The sequence below is a fragment of the Pleurodeles waltl genome, chromosome 8 (genome assembly GCF_031143425.1).
Source record: "Pleurodeles waltl isolate 20211129_DDA chromosome 8, aPleWal1.hap1.20221129, whole genome shotgun sequence".
NCBI lineage: Eukaryota > Metazoa > Chordata > Amphibia > Caudata > Salamandridae > Pleurodeles > Pleurodeles waltl.
The window spans coordinates 557,864,882-557,879,043 of record NC_090447.1 but is presented as its reverse complement, the minus strand read 5'-3'; positions in this window follow the sequence as shown (position 1 = coordinate 557,879,043).

Sequence of the window (14,162 nt, the reverse complement as noted above, 5' to 3'; positions counted from 1 at the left end):
AGGTTGGCTGCCTACAAAAGAGCAGCAGGGCACTACTGTGCAAACCGGAGACATGCTGCAAGAATATTGAGACTTGTGCCATTCTGCCCAATATTGTCATGAAGAAGTGTCTGCTCAACATCCCCATGGAACCTGATTCCTACTCTGAAGATGAGTTACTACCACTACACTTGAAGCAGGAGGGTACACATGTAGCAGGGGTCTGAGCATGACGCACAGAGATCACCAACAACTATTTCTGAGGCAAGAGTAATTAAAACATCAAATAATGAGACAGCACAACTGATGGTAATGCTTGGTGCATAACTGAGAGAGAACCTATTATTCAGGTAACAACAACATTGTTTCAATCAAGGATTAACTGTATCCTTGTGGATGTAATAGTTTGACAAAAATGCAAGAAAGTATCTAATGCAAAACAAAGAGTTGGAGACTCATTCCTCTGAGTGTTCAGTGGTTCACTTCTTTCAGCCTCTGAAGTTGGGTACCTAGTAGCAGCACTAGGTTAGTACTTTTGAGCTGTCACTCCCAGATGTGTGTTGGCTTGAACGCTCTCAGGCGGGGGCAGAATGTTGGCGATACAGATGTTGTGGCTCTGTATATTCTCAAGGACTGTGGTCACCTGCACTGGCCCATGTGCAATGTCATGACAGCATTGCCCCATGTCACTCTGGATGTACATAGTCCACCTTGTTAGTTTGTTTGTGGCTACTGCCAATTGGTTGATGGACCCTGTGAAGGAATCCAGCCTTGCCAGATACTGCCTGTGTTTCTGTTGATGTACCCTGTGCCCCCTCTCCATTGCAGCTAACCACTGTTCCTGCCCTTTCTCCAAAAGTGTCATCAACTTAGACATTTGTTGCAGATACCTATTCACCATCCTTATTTGTTTTGTATGCATGATGGACCTCTCTGAGCCACCAAACACAGGAGACCTCTCTGACATATCGCCTGACTCATTCTCATTATGGACTGTTGATTGCTGGCCTGTGTTCTGCAATTGTCCCTCATCACTGTCCACAAAGTCGGACACTGGTGATATGGTTGCTCTCCTGGCAGTTTGAGTTGGTGTGATGGGCTGAGTAGATGGTGATGTTGTGTCCCCTACTTTAACATGTGTGTCTGTAGCCCCTTCAGCATCACAAGCTTCTGACACGTCCTGGGTATGATCTGTGGAAAGGCAAGTATATAGTTAGTGTCAATAAATGGCTTATGATTGTACAAACTAATTTAACTGTGATTCATGCATTTGTGACATGTTTATGATGTACATATATGTTTGTTGTAGTAATGAGCATATAGTACAGCAAGCAACTTATGTGTACTACAGCTCCCATGATTCATTGTCAGAGCTATTACTGCTGTGATGTTTGTATTTTGGATTTGCTAACATTTTGCTATGTAAAGTAAGTAAAGGGAAGATAACTTACCTTAGCTGGTGCCTGCAGTATTAGAGTTGTTAATATCAGACACGCCTGCCACACTCTCTGGTTCCAGGGCATCTCGATTAGTGTGTCCATGGGAATGAGGGGGGGTGTTTTGAGGGTCCACCACCTCTTCCACGACCCTCAGCCATTCTGCTGGCCACTTTATCCTCAGTGCGAGATCGCAGGTTGTACCATCTCATGCGTATCTCTGTGATGGTCCTTTAGGTGACACTTAAGGAGTTCACCTTTTCCACGTTGCTAGTCCAGATCCTTTTGTTTTGGCTCTCTGGTACTGCTTCCCAAAGAGTTGGTCCATATGGAAGACACATTCCTAAGGCAGAAACTCCAGCCCCTTCTCAGAGAAATTCACCTTTCTCTTCCTTCTCCCTGAATACTTGTTCCCATCTTCTTTTGACATGGTATTCTCCTGCAATTGCCAAAACCACTGCAGGTAGTACGCCAGGTGCCCTCCTCACTTCCAGCAGCTTCCTAGGCTCCAGGGTACTGGCCACATCCAGTATTTGTAAACTGTTTGGCGTAACATCATTATTCTGCATCAAAAATGTGATTTTTCCTAATTTGTGATTTCTTATTAGGATATTGCAATTGTGCGATTTCCAAAATTGTGATTTCCTAATTGTAAATGTGAATCCATATAAATCACCATTAGGGGAACCAATCCATTTAGTTACAGATGACGAGATCCTGGCTCCTCGTCTCTGCGTCTTCTGACCCTTGCATTTGTATAGATTGATTTCCATACTCTGTGTGGCCAAAAACCAGGACCTCCATTCAGAGAAAGTTGGGGACACCCACCTTAACTAACCAGATGCAGTGCACAGCTGTGCAGCTGCAATGGCAATAAATAACAGGTGCACCTCTTTCTTAAGGGAACCATTATCCTCAGTGTCGCCCATTGCCCCTGATAACATCATCACAAGGGTGATTTGAATCTGTTCACTGATGAACCAATAAAAGTCCTGATATCATGTAAAAAAAAGTCCAATACAGGACATGTGAAAAACATATGCACAATCTCAGCCTGCTCCGCGCAACACCAATGGCATTTACAGGTAGGTCTTCTACCATATCTGCATAAATAAGCTGGTGTATAGTGAAGGTTAAATATGGTATTAAAGTGTTGCCTTTTTAACCCAGCAGAACTTTACTACTAATATCTAATGATTCCTGAAGTAGAAATCCTTCTACCCCAAGTCTGGTTTTATATTTGGTATTCTAGGCCTCCAAATCACCCAGTACCACCTGTATTAGTGAATTATAAATTGATCAAATCCTGGCCCCCTCTACAATGGCTGCCACTAAGGGGATCTGGTTAGATGAGAGTTGGTTCTTATTCAATTTACTGACAAAGTCTTGCACCTGAAGATATTTTAACACATCTCCCCTGATTAAACCATAGATCTCCTGAAACTCAAACAAAGAACACAGCTGCCCCTCCTCATAAAGATCACCCCATACAGTAAAATCATTCTGTGCTCACTTTTTACCAGTTATGTCATGAAATATAGATGGTAGTGCTGGTGAGCCCCATAAGGGTGTGTAATAATTACATATGGTGATAACAACTCTCCTCATTATTTATCACCATACATTAAATGCTCCATTTAAAATCTTAAAAAGGATCTAAAGAAATTCTCATATGTTAAAGTCTATCCCTACTCGTCACAGGAATGCACCATTGCAGAGAAACAAGGTTACTCCTCAGACAACTATACCTCGGAAGAGGGGTCGTCGGGTAATGGGAGATGGTCAAGTAGGGAAGAAAATAGGACAAGTCCAGGTGAAAGAAACAGGAATAGACCTTGGCAACAAACACAAGTATGGCAGGGCCACAGTCCTTTTCAAAATCCAATGGGAATGCCATCACATTTCTTTCAACACCCGCAACCACATCAGTTTTGGATTGGGGCAACTGTGGCGGATACAATTTGGTTTTGTTGGAACTCAGGAGTTTTAGTTTAGCCGTTGGCTTGCAGGCCTGTCCCCCCGTCACCTAGTGACTTTTAACCTACTTAGCTCGCTCTGTATTAGTCAATGTATTTTATTATTTCTTTTCAGAGGGCTGCCATTGCTCATAATTATAGAAATGATTTGGTTTGCATTATCAGAGCCACTCTGTGAAGGCATCATTATCAGCGTCATGATCAGTAAAGTACCTAGGTATTAACAACATGTCCCTTTCTCACTTCTGTGTGATAGGAACATAATGTACACTTGGGGGTTGTTTATATAATTACAACCACAAGTCTCCCTCCTTGTCAGTTGTTTGGGAACATACCTGCATCTCTGGTTGTTAGACCTGGCATCCTTGACATGGTCTCCCCTGTATTTTTTGACTCTGCTTCCTATGTTTTGACTGTGTGCTGGACTTTGTTTTTGCTGGTTTTGATACTCTGGGCACGTTACCACTGTTGACCAGGGCTAAAGTACAAGTGATCCTCGTGTTAATTGTATGTGTAATTGACTTTTCCATGATTTACAAGTCCCTAGTAAAGTGTACTAAATGTGTCCATGGCTTGTAAATCAAATGCCACTAGTGGGCCTGTAGCACTGATTGTGCCACCCACCTGAGTATCCCTCTAAACATGGCTCAGACCTACACTGCAGTGTCTGTGTGTGCAGTTGTAAAAAGCTAATTTAACCTGGCAAGTGTACCCTCTCGCTATGCCCAAACCTTCCATTTTTATACATGGGCAAGGTGCAGGGAAAGTTAAAGGTAGGACATGGGCTGGTGTGGTTTTACAGTGAAATACTGCCAAATTCTGTTTCAAGGCCTACCTCTCCCATAGGTTAACATGAGGGCTGCCTTTAAATATCTTTTAATCTAGTTTCCCTTTGGGAGCAGATTTAGGTTTGGAGTTTGGGGTCTCTGGACTCACAATTTAAAAATACATCTTTTGGTAAAGTTGGTTTTTAGATTGTCAGTTTGAAAATGCCACTTTTAGAAAGTGGGCATTTTTTTGCTTAAGCCATTCTGTGACTCTGCCTACTTGTGTATTCCCTGTCTAGGTCAGACTGACAGTTGGGTTGTTTTTGAATCTCCACTAAACAGTAACACAAAGGAAACTGGGGTGCAGCTTGCATATCCTAATGGGTCGTCTGGGCTAGAGTGGAGGGAGGAGCGAACACTTACACCTGAATCGGCTGTGCCTGCCCTCGCACAAGGCAGTCTCCAACCCCCTGGTATGTGTCTAGAGCCAGGCTTGGGCAAGGCAGGATCTTGTGAACAACAGGGACTTCCCTTTGACATTTGCCAACTTCAGAAGCAGACAGGTGTATAAGTAGTGGACCCAAGACCCCAGATTTTCAGATTACTTCTGGACTCAAGACGAAGCACTGCCAAGGAGAAGAGCTGAAGAGCTGGAGGAGGAGTACTGCCCCTTTGCCTGTGACTGTGCTTGGCTGGGTTGGCCTGCAGTTGCTGCTTCTGCCTGACAGAGAACAAAGACTGCACTTGTTGTATATTCCTGCTTGTGAAGTGTCTCAAAGGGCTTGGACTGAGCTTACATTCTGTTTTTAAGTCTCAGGGCATCAAAGACTTCCTCTACTGAGACTCCTACCCTGCCAAGTGGTGCCCAATCCAGTCCCTGGGCCTTTGAAAGGTGAAGCTGGTGGAGCCAAGGGAGAAATCCAAGCACAGGAGCCATGTGGGAAACAATTTGAGGCACCACCCACAACGCGGCTGTAAAAAACAATGTACCACCTGCACCTCAGCTGAGAAATCAATGCACCACCTGCATTGCGGCTGGGAAATTGATGCATCACCTGCATTACAGCTAGAAAAATGATGCAACACCCGCTTGCGGCTGCTGAAATCGTCGCAACCCCCACACAGCATGGTTCTCCATCACCGTGCGGCTGGATTTGGCATGCATCATTGCTGGGTGTCAAAATCAATGTGAGTCTCCCTGGATCCGATGTGCCCATCCTGAAATCGACACATCGCTCTCTTGCGGGAGAGAAAAACAACTCATTGCCTACCCGCCCAGAGAAGAAACTATGCATGGCCTTACTTGTGAGTCAGGAATCAATGCATCGCTGACTTTTCCGATGCACACTCCCCTGTGCAGCTTTATTTTTGATGGAAACAAGATATTTTGTGTAAAGATCTACACATCCAATGTTTTCTTTGGAGTAAGAGTCTTTTAAATTAAAAAATTCATAACTTTGCTTGTGTATGTTGGATTTTTGTTGTTCTGGTATTGTTTGATTTAGATAAATATTCACTATGGGGCAGATGTATGAAAATATTTTGCACTCGCAAACGGTGCGAATTGGTAAATTCGGCCATTTGCGAGTGCAAAATAGTGGTCTGCAATGCATGAAAGGCATTCACAGACCACAAAGTAGAAATTGCTAAAATTGCGATTTCTAGCCTTGCGACCTGGATTTTGCGAATCCCAATTTGCGATTCGCAAAATCCAGGTCGCAAGGCAATGCTGCAAAAAATCGCAAATTGCGATTTTTCGCAGAATGGCATTTTGCATATGCAAAATACCATGATCTGCAACCAGGTGGTAACCTGGTGCAAAATATGAAAATGCAGTTAAACTGCATTTTTAAATTGAACATGTAAAGCACACATGCCCTTTTGGCATGTGTGTACCTTACATGTTGCTAAAAATGATTTTGGGGTGCAGCAGAGGGGGCCTCAGGCCCCCAGCACCCTAGCCTTTTGCATTTCCAAAATTGCGATTTCTGGTTCAGAAATCGTAATTTTGGAAATGCAAAAAATTTGCAGCTATGGGCCAACAGGCAATTTTTAAGAAATCGCTATTACCGAATCGCAAATGTGATACATGCCACTTTGCGAGTCGGTAATAGCGATTTCTTAAAAATCGCTATTACCGAATCGCAAAGGGCCGGGATGATACATCTGGCCCTATGTTTCTAAACTTGTGTGGTGTCTATTTTGTAGTGTTTTCACTGTATTACAGTGTGTTTTGGTAGCAACACTTTACATATTGCCTTTACGACAAGCCTCACTGCTTGTGCCAAGCTACCAAGGGGGTGAGCATGGGTAATCCTAAGTGCGCATCTCCATCATCCTGACCAGAGTGAGAGTCCCTGCTTGGACAGAGTGCAAACTGACTGCCAACCAGAGACCCCATTTCTAACAGGGGTCCTACATGATCTGAATAGATACATCTCACAAGGATAAGTTAATTATAGGGAATCCTTCCAGATGCCATATACACTGCACCTCACCTTGATGTTAAACTCAGCCTTTCTGGCACCACGGAGTTTGCCCTAGAGACCTCATTCCAAGGTAACCAGAGTTGAACATGGTACTAGCAGATTAGGCTTATCATACCTAGCTCTCATTAGGATAGATATTAGGCTCTCTTTGCTAGAAATTTTACATCTCAGTTTTATTGTAAGATGGTGGGGGTTTGTATTCACAACTCTCATCTTCACAATTATGCTTCTTTTACTGTTCATTATCCTAATCATTGTAGCTCATGCATTTTACCATATATTTCAGTCTTTTCAGCAAATATATTGAAAACATTTATGCATCTCCTTCATTGTCTGTGTGTGACTGAGACTAATTACTAACGTGACAAAAGGGTAACTTCCATTCTACCACAACTTCCCTGAGAGGTCTTATCTAGAGTCCATGTGTTGGGCTGCCAGAGATAACCTTTTACTATCTGGGGTTTTGATGAGGTACGGCTTGTGAGCTAGGAGGGTTGGGCTGACAGTTGTGACTCATTGTAGGAGTGTCCAAGTTGCCTACAAACAGGAGAGCTGTCATCCCTAAACCAGCAGTCTTGCCTAGGAGCGAGAGTCCAACTAGGACACAACATCTTACCGCAAGGGCCCCTACCATGCCCTCTATGGAATGAACACCCCCATTTCTTAAGGAGAGGCAGGAGAGGAAGAGGACGAAGAAGAAGGGGAAAGGAAGTACATTGGGAAGATACTCAATCGAGTGTCAGCACGAGGAGCATGCCGAAATAGAACCAACCAGGAACAAGTCAGAGCTAGACATAGTGACCAACCTATCCTCTATTACTCTAACAGAGATGTAACATAGATTTCTTAACAAAAGATTAGGCTGCGTTCTAACATGCACGCTTGGACACATTCCATTTACAATGTGAGTTGGGTGAGTTTTTCAGAAAATTTTAATTAAAAGCCTACTTTGAAAAAATGGAGCCAACTGAGGAATCGGCACAATCAGGAGATACTGGGCTGAAAATTAAATCACCCTTCTACACCCAACAACAAGCATTTCCATAAAAATCCTATCCTTTTAACAGGCAGTGTGTAATGATATTGAAGCAATAAGGGTTGATGAAATAAGAACTTATCAGAATATGGCTGAAGAAGAAACAAAAGCTCTTAAGGAAATTAAGGAAATGAAGGAAGATGGTGGGATAATCATAAAGCCAGTGAATAAAGGCGGTGGGATAGTCATACAAGATATTGAGGCATATGGAACAGAATGTCACCACCTTCTGAACGATAAAAAGATGTATGAGGTCCTAAGTGTAGACCTAATGAAGGATCTAAAAGCAGCAATAAAGAGCCTTGTGGAATATGCGGAGAGCAGGAAATGGATTTCCAAAAAAGAGGCAGAGTTCCTGGTAATAATAGATCCAAAATTCCATATGTTTACACTCTCCCTAAATTACACAAGAACAGACTTCCTTCACAGGTTGCCCCATGGAGTCAAGAATAGGCTCCCTGTTGGAAACCCTATCTCGATTTTGCCATTTCACTTAAAACCCTTGGTGCAGAGGACCCCAGCATTCCTAAAGGATACAAAGTAACTACTGATGCTTACACAAGAGATGAAGCATGATCCTGACAATAACATACTACTGAGCCTGGATATGGAGAGCCTGTACACAAGTCTTACGCAAGAAGACACTTTGGCCCAGATTTATGAAAAGTGCTGCTGCACCTAGTGCAGCGTCACTTCTCTTGCATCCCTTTGTACCTCCCTAACACCACCATGTGTGCTGCATTTAAAATACGGTGCATCATAGCGATAGTCAGGGGGACTAGCGTAATCATTTTTTATGCTAGTCTGGCGCTTTGCAGGACTACTGTAAAAAATGTTGACTCTAATCCTGCAAATCAGCCAAAGGCCCATTTAACACAAAGGAAGCCTCTTTTTAACACCTGCACTTAGCAGGCGTTAACAAATGCTGATCAAAATGGTGCAAAGGAATCTCATAGTTTCCTTTGTGAAATTTCTATGGCCCCCCTAATGCTGGAATGCCCCCCCCTTGCATACCTTATGCCTGGCACATGCATAATTTGGCTAAAGGGGTTACAAAATAGCGCAATGCAAACATTGCGCCACTTTGTAAATATGGCGCAGTGTTTTTGCCCTTCCAATGCCACATTAGTGTAAAAATAATGACGATAGTGTGCATTGAAATGGCGCTAGGCCACCATAAATCTGGACCTTTGAGAGCAATAGAAGAGGCTAAAAGTGAGGAGGAATGGGATCATACAACACCAAAACAGTTCATCATGGAATGCTCATGCTTTGCGCTCTCCAAAAACTTCTTTGAGTTCAAGGGAGCACTGTATCTACAGACATTTGAAACCTCAATGGGGAGTACTTTTGCCCAGAGCATGGCAGGACTGTACATCTCTGACTTCGAAAAACACCCTATATTGAATGATTGGAACCCCTTCAAAATGAACATTTTATTTTGGAGATGGTACATCAATGATATTTTGGTGGTTTGGAATGGAACAAACACAACAGCGACCCCATTCATAAGGTGAATGAATGAACAGGACCCCAACTTAAAATTTACCCATACTATGGATATGGGGATGGTCACTTTCCTAAATGTGACCATCTATTCAGAGAATGGGAAACTGGGGACAAGGGAATACCAAAAACCAACAGACTGAAATACATTATTGAAGTACAACAGTTTCCACCCAAGACCATTAAGGGAAAATCTTCCATTTTGCTAGTTTCTGTCCCTAAGAAGTAATCCTAAGAGTACATGATATACAAGGTTCAGGTGAATGGACTGAAAGAAAAACTAAGACATAGAAAATATCCTGAGGCTATATTACAGGAGACATCCAAAATAGCAAAAAATCAACATAGGGAAGCCCTATTGGCATCAGCAAATAGAAAAGAGACAACCACCCCACTGACATGTGTAACAACATACAACACAGTCTCGAACCAGATGAAGAAAATAATAAAAAAGAATTTGAAGATACTGCGTATTGGGAAATCGAGATGGGAAAAGCTCCTTTTTTCTGCAAGGAAAGCTCGAAGCATTAAGGATATTGTGGTCTCAATTCAACTGAAAAAGAGAACCCCTTCCACAGGAAAAAAAATCCACGACAGCTGGGGCCTACCAGAAGTAATTGGCCACTATGCACGTGAAAACTGCAGTGTGTGCCACCTCACAAGTATAACAAGGTCACTTAATTTGGAACAGGCAAGGCATGGCAACTGTGACTCCACAAATGTAATTTAACTCATCACCTGCCATGCAACCTATGATATGCGGGGATGACTCTAAGGAAAGTGAACACCGCAGTAACATCAGGTGTAGGAAAACACAACAAAAAATGACGGATCATTTCTTGAGGATCGGACATACAACAAACGACATAAAGTGGGTAGTGATAGAAAAAGAAGAAATATTAACTGGGAATGTAGGAAGATTACTATTTGAAAAGGAACAACACTGGATTTACAGCATGTCCACCAATAACAACAGACTAAGGAGCTAATTATATCCCTGGTGGTAAAAACTGCATACCGCTGCGGTGACGGCCGCCAAAAGACTGTCGCCGCGGCTACCATCCGTCTGCCGGATTATGCCCACAGCCAGATTTCTGCCACAAGAAGAGCGGAAATCCGGCAGTGAACATACTAGCAGATGGTGGTAAGGTGGCGCTGCTACCACCAGCATCGCCACACCAGTAGACTTCTGCCAGCCATATCATGACCTGTGATATGGCCTGGTGGTGTTCTGCTGGCATGCGCTGCTGGCGGTAGCAGCGCCCCTTTAAGTTCCCTGCTGGAAGACCACCTGGAAGAAGGTAAGTTGGGCTTCTGACAGGGGAGGGTGGTGGGGGGTGTTGTTTGTGTTTGTGTGGGGTTGTGCGCATGAATTTGTGGGTGTGTGCGTGAATGCACCTGTGTGTGTGGTGTTGTTAGCGTGGGTGTATGCATGTGTATGAATACCTGTAAGAATGGTGATGTGAATGCGTGTCAGCAGATCAGTGTGAATGTGTGTACGAATGTGTGCGAGTATGGCTGGATGTATGCGTGTATGTATGCTTGTATGCCAGTGTGAGTGAGGAGGTGTATGCGTGGTGCGTGTCTGCGGGTGTGTGCGTGTATGGGGGGTGGGGATCAGAAGGTGGGGGAGAAAGGATGGAGGGGGTTGGGGGCATCTGGGGAGTGTCTGGGAGTGGGTGAGCCTCCTACCAGTGACAGGGAAGGAATTCCTTGTCATCGGTAGGGCCTACCGCTATGGTTTTCGTGGCGTAAGCAACGCCACAAAAACCATGCTGGTAGGCTGGCTCAAAATGCCGCTGGCGGTACTATAGCGATCGCCAGGCTGGAGATTGATATCTCCAGCCCGGCGGCTCCTACCGCCATGGCGGTCTGAGTGGAGAAGTGGCGAGTTGGCTGCAGCCAACCAGCCATTCTCATAATGTGGCGGTATGTACCGCCAGCCTGTTGGCTGTACTGCCGCCACATTACCACTCAACGCCAGGGTCATAATGACACCTGATAATATTTGATGGAATGCAGTAGTCCACAAGTGAATGAGGAGACTACAACCATTAACTAAGAATGGAAAACACCAGTGACATATCAAGAGTTAAGATATCAATAAGGATCTATGATAGAGAACATTAAATATAAACTTTACATGCATTGTCCATGGTAGAATAAAAAAGAGGACATACTATTGATACTATTTGACAGTTTTATTCAGTGACTTAGGTAATAAACTAATACCATCCTAATGAAAAATTATCTCGAATCAGTGATGAATGGGCTGAATCACAAAGATATTACATTTCTGTACAGTATGGGAGGGCTAGGTAAGCAAATATTAGCAAAAGCCCCAAAAATTAAGAATACGGAGCACCTTTAAAAAACTTTAGCCCATATTTATACTTTTTGACACAAAACTGCGCAAACACAGTTTTGCGTCAAAAAGTATAGTGCCAGTTTGCGTCATTCCAGTGGGCCAGCTTGGTGCCTAATTTATGGAAACCTGCAAGCCGGCGGAAAGGATGGGCTAGCGTAAAAAAAAATGTGTTAGTCAGGTGGGGGTGGCAGTAGGGGAGAAGGGGGTTTTGCATGAAAAAATGACACTCAGCTGGTTAGAGGTGAAAAAAATGCCTTTAACCAGCCTAGCATTATTTTTTAATGCAAAACCATCCATACCACATGACTCCTGTCTTATAAAAGATAGGAGTCATACCCACCACTCCAATGGCCAGCACAGGGGACAAGGGTCCCCTGGGCATGACCACTGCACCCAGTGCCATGTAGAGGGGTCCATTTCAGGGGCTCCTATGACACTTTAAAAATGTTTTTAAATGACTTACCTCTACTTACCCTACTTACCTAGGATTGGGGTCCCCATCCTACGGTGTCCCTTTGGTGGGGGTGCTCCTGGGTCTTGGGGAAGGCACATGTGGACCTATTCCGTGGTGTCTGACCATGGAAATGGGTCCATAGGTCCCCTAATGCCTGGTCTGACCCAGGCATTAAATAAAGGTGCCTCCCACCCATGCGTCATTTTAGCAAAGGGGGATAAATATGGGGCTATGAGGATAGCACAATATTTTTGATGGGAACGCCTACCTTGCATCTCATTGACGCAATGTAGGTTCACACATCTAATAAATGGGGCAAACTTCAATATTTTGATGTTAGACATGTCTAACGTAAAAATATAAATATGGAGTTAAGTTTGTGCCATAGTTGCGTAAAAAAATGACACAAATGCAGCACAAAAAAAGTATAAATATGAACCCTTGTGTGTTGTATTACAATAAGTACAAATAAAACTGAGCAAAAGATCAAGTCAACAACACATAATACAACTGAGAAGAGGGGGTATGTCATCACCCAATTAAACAGAACTGGAACGCTACACCTTGTGAGTGAGAAAGGAATGAAACACTCTGAACTAATTTGAGGACAATATATCCAAAACAAAACAGTAGTATTAAAACCTTCTGCGCATGGACAAGGTAACCAGGATACGGTGTCTGAACAAGTGACTATTGAGGACAACATGTTTGGGCGAAGCCAATAGAAAATGACAAACTCTTCCAGGCAGGAACACAGCAACTAGTGAGCATAGCTCATAGCACCCCCCGAGACCCCAGACTGCACAACCAGGTAACTGTGTTTGGACCAGTGAAAAGTGGGACAACATGTCGGTATTAAGCCAATAGGAGAATGCTTTGATTTCCAAGCACAGACATGGTATCCAACATGTATCACTCATAGCATGGCCCCGGACCAACCAATAGCCTGTGGCTTTGAGTGTCCTCGGGGAGGAATGGGTAATAAGGAAAACAAGATGGCCCAAGTGAATTAAGCTAATGAGAGCCTAGTCTAGCTCTCCACTGACTGGCCACCACAATGAGGAAAGGGTGTACCTAATATGGAACTCCACATAACCGCATTAAGATACAGGGCCCTAGGAGACACTGAAGGTTTACAAGAGCGTGAGGCACCTTGCTGAAGTGAGTGGGAACAGAAAGGGATGTGATTTCCGATCTTACAAAGAAGTAAATGGGGTTATTTACTCTAAACCATGCTCTGTTGTCATTACTCTCCACTTAGTTTCACATTGATACCTGTTTGACAATAGGGTCCAACCCCTTGGTGCCACCATGTTGCCAGAAAATATGGCACAAGATGTGGGTCACAAATAATTCTTTATGCTAAACTCAGGAATCCTCTATGCTCATTTTAAGTTAAGCAATTCCAGAATCCTTCATTCACAAAGAAGTAGAATACAGCGATCACATACTGTCACCATCACACTGGAGGGCACAATGTTTATAGTAGCCTTCAATGGGAAAGGCATGAGGTGGCTAACTAAAAAAGTCTAGCTGGAAGTTCCAGCGTGCATGGAACTGGTGTGGACCTGTTCTTGCACCCGCCAGGGGCTTACGCTAATATTCAATAAGAATGTGCGAACATTATTAACACTGTCTCTATTATTGCGTGTTCAAATGTTTTTCTCGCCACCAGGTATAGATGCAAGAGGAGCTACTTTGACACAAGGAAGTAAGTGAAAAGACACTTACAGCACATGCCTTAGGGTGCATGCGCATTATATAATACAGTCCTGAAGGAAGCCATGTTGACCCCGATGGGCACAGGGAAGATGGCTGAAACATGTTGACCACACAAAAATTGATATAGGAGGTACACAGAAGTCCCTAAGAAATATCCCCAATGTTTTTAAACTTATCCAAGGTCACCATTAAATAAAAAAACATATTGGGTGGCAGCCCTGGAGATAATTCTAAATCACTAGCACCTCACACACCTTAAAAAAACATCTCCTAAGTAAATCTGGCATTGAAGTACACCCTGAGGGTATTCGGCTCCCAGGGTGGGAACCCGAAGATGAAGCCAGGTTGATGAGTGAGGGTTCTTTTACAGCAACCCTGTGGTTCCTCCTCTGAATAAGTGACTCTAGATATTTCCCTTGTTAAGTTAGT